This window comes from Theobroma umbraticum, unplaced genomic scaffold, assembly GCF_002168275.2.
Source record: "Theobroma umbraticum cultivar Fairchild unplaced genomic scaffold, ASM216827v3 scaffold_30.0, whole genome shotgun sequence".
NCBI classification, from domain to species: Eukaryota; Viridiplantae; Streptophyta; class Magnoliopsida; order Malvales; family Malvaceae; genus Theobroma; species Theobroma umbraticum.
Genome location: NW_018397254.1, coordinates 14,189,497 through 14,193,527, shown reverse-complemented (window position 1 = coordinate 14,193,527; position 4,031 = coordinate 14,189,497).

The window sequence follows — 4,031 nt, the reverse complement described above, 5'->3', positions numbered from 1 at the left end:
CACAATGACAAATTGGAGATGCTTTATAGCCAAACTTCAATCTTTAGCCTCTAATTGTGTTTAAGCTCATAAACGCGTCCAAATGTCTCAATCTTCCCTTAAGCACATCAAAATATTACAAAACTAATTAAATCTTGACTTTCAAAAAATGCTAACTTTTCTAAAAATAATAAATTCCTTAAAAATCTAACTTATAAGCTCAAATCCTTCAATAATGAGCTAGACCTAGACCTTAGGAATTAGATTGTACAATCATTTACCCCAAATCCTTAGTTAGCTCAAAAGGCCAATTTCTTCAAAGCTGGATCAAATTGGATCTAAGTCATTAGTAGATTAAATTGATAAATAATCAATAAAAATGTTTAATCTTACCTTAATAATGTTTCCTAAAGTTTGAATTAGCTCCAAATTGCTCCAAATAGCTCTAAAAATCCGTTTATGGCCTAAGGTTTCAAATGGGGAAAAAGAGAAAACAAAAATTAAACCAAGCTTTTGGGAGTGAAAACTCTTTCCTTTAACACTTAGAATCCAAGATTTATTGATGGAGTTTGACATTTTTGAAGGTTTGAAATTTGAGAGAAAATGGGTGGAGGAATGGAGAAGGGAAAATGAAGGAAATTTCAGTTTTATGGCTTTTAAGCTCGTTTTCAGCTAATTAGGCATCCTAGGATCGACTATGGAAGGTTTATAATCAATCTTGGACTAGAAAGTTTGTGTTTCACCCTTTTTCCCTTTCATAAGATGGATTATAGAGGGTTTTTAGTCGATCTTGGACCAAAATATCCTTTTTTATTTGATTTTGCTTCATAGGATTGAATATGGAGGGTCTATAGTTAATCCTCAACTAGAATGTTCACATTTCTTCCATTTTTTCCTTCCTAGGCTCAACTATAGAGGGCCTATAGTCAATTTTGGACTAAAATGCTTAACTTCCCCTATTTTTTACTTCACAAGATTGACCCTATGCATTAGAATTGACCTTTTTGCTCCAAATTCGTAAAAATTGTTATATTTAAAGTCTAAGGTCATTCTAAATCTCTTCCACAACCTCAAATCATTCATAAAATCCAATCCACACATGCATACCCTCAATTATCACATCAAATACAAATCAAAACCTCAAACCATAGAGTTTATTAATCATTTCTAATATTTCTTAAAAGAAAATTTGCCTAAGTGTAAACAGATACACTTTTAACACTTGACATTCATAACATATCGTTGATGTCCTTCAAGCACAATATATATTTAATAGATCATTCTGAATTAACTTAATCTACTCACAATGTTGATTTCATATTAGATTTTTGATCGGGTACAATGCATGGGATACATAAGACTTTTTACTACTAATGCATAAACACTATTTCTCATCTTCTCTTTAGGTTAAGGAGGCATTCTCTTGGCAATGTAATTCATTTAAGACAATATGATAGGGAAGGCATCAGCCATACATCACAATGCAAAAACCAAAATAAATAAAAAGAAACTCAACAGAATAACAATTAAAATCATCTTTTCCACCCAAGGTTACTTTCAAAAGATCTTTGCATGATATGTGTTAGCGTTAAGTTATATCATGTTTTGATTTGACAAAAGTCACCTGTTGTCCTGCATTTAATGTCAAGCGTTTGAAATTGTCTCAAATATAATCCCCTAAGGTTATATATTTGTTTGAAAAGTTATACTTCATTAGAAAACATCTCACAAGCTTTCAAACAATGCATACTCAGTTAAGAATGTAAGAGCTATCATGTCTTGAAATGTTATTTGAATGTGGGAATAAGGTAAGGAGGAATAGTTGGAGAAAAGCACAGAAAAGCTAAGAAACCCTCAAGACACAAGCCAATAGTCAATATTAAAGAAGCTTGAGTTGAACCTAAAGGTTGAAAGAGTCCAAAACTTAAAGATTATAATGCCATAGTCGACCCTGAAGTGTTTACAATTGACCCTATTTTATAAAGCTCAAGAAAATCATGTTTTGAACAGACATAGTCGACCCTAACAATTCAAAGACAAGAAAGAGTCAAGATAACACAGCCATAGTCAATTGTAGAGGAAGCATAGTCAACCCTGACAAATCAAAGGTAAGAAAAAGTAAAGATTACATAGCCATAGTCGACTATAGAGGAATCCTAGTTGATTATAGTAGCTTAAACTTTCAAGAAACATGTTCTTGGGAGATTGATTGACTAAAGGAAGATTACACTTGATTATGAAAGCCCTATTTTTATTTATTTATGTTCCTTCCCTTTATATATATATTTTTAAAAAATACAATTTAGAAAAAGTTTTAAAAAATATAAAATAGTAAAGGTTTCTTAACGAATTTGTATCTTTAAAAATTTTAAAAGATATGTCATATGTTTTGAACTTATTATGGATTTGTTTTTTGTTTTTAAACATTTGTACCTTTTCTTTGTTATTTTCCTTTATTACCTTAATTCTTTTTTTTACTATTTTATCCTAAATATTTTCAAACAAAAAAAGTTATGATTTAAGATTATTTTTGGATAAATGTTACAAGCAACATATTTAATCTATATATTTATATTTTTTAAATTTGAGTAAAAAATTTTAAATTTTTCATAAAAGAAAATTGGGGGGAAAGAAGAAATAATAAAAAATTAAATAATGTATACAGTATGAAACCTTTTCACCATTATACTTTTACTCTTTCTTTTTTGTTTTATCTTTATTTATTCTTTTTTTATCAAATCTTTTCTTTTGAAAATTGATCATCTAAAATACTTTTGACAAAAATAATCCAACCATTAAAATTTCTCAATATATAATTTTTAAAATAACATAAAAGAATATAATTGTCCCAAGAAATAAATTACACTAGTAAACTTTTAAATCTATTCTTGAATTGTGTTTACAATCTTTAAAAGCAAGCTTTAATTTCCTTTTAGGTTTACGAACTTATCTTTTTCTATTGACAATGTTGAGCTTATGAATTTATTATAATTTGTGTTACGAGTTAATTTGCCAATACAACCCTGCAAATATATAGATGTATGCATATTTAATTTTTCAAAAGAGAAGTAGAGATGATGTGTCAGATTAAGTTTGTCATTGTGGAGTATGAAGTTCGTTAATTATTAAAAATTGTTAATGGATTAATATGAAAGAATTTATTCAAGATATATATATTTTATTTATAAAATATGTCTTTGATCACTCAATTTACATATAAAACTAAATATTTCTTTCGTCCTTCTTTTTGTTATTTTTTGGGATGTCTTAAAAAGAAATATTTTTCTTTTCATTTTTGAACATTTATTACTCTTACTTTTTTAATATTTCAAAGTTGGTTTCTATTTTTTATACTTTACTTTTTAACATTAAAAAGCATTGTACATCAATATTATTAAAAAAATTTGAATTTATAATATAAAATGTCCAAAAATAAAAAAAATTAATTTTAAATGAATGTTAATGAAAGACAAACAATTAAAGACAAAGAAAGTATAATATATTTTATTTAATTAGAAGTAAATAGTTATACCTAAGTTTCGAAAATAATTCATTCACGCGCAAATAATCACATCTTAACTTAAAATGAAAATTCATTTATCTGGCCTAACCAGTAACACTCCAAGTCCAAAGTAACCCAACCATGGAGGCTTGCAATACCCTCCAAATAACCATTTCATCCTATCAAACTCAAATTGTCCTCCCAAAGTACACTACTCCTGCCAAATGTTCAAACTTATGCATAAGGATGGCAATGGGTATCCTATTATAAGGTACCCATAAGTACTCGACCCGATTATATTGGACTAAGGTATCCTATAATTGAATTTGAGATAGATTTGGGTAGTAAAATCACAACCCGTATCGGGTTCGAGTACTACCTCTTGGATACTGGCTACTCGAATCCGATTATGCCAATATTTGAGTTATGCGGTACCTACCCCGAACCCGATCCTTATACCCATTTATAAATATTTTATTATTATTTAAATGACTAAATTAAAAATAATCAATATTAATATATTTATTAAAAGTTGACAAATATATTAAAA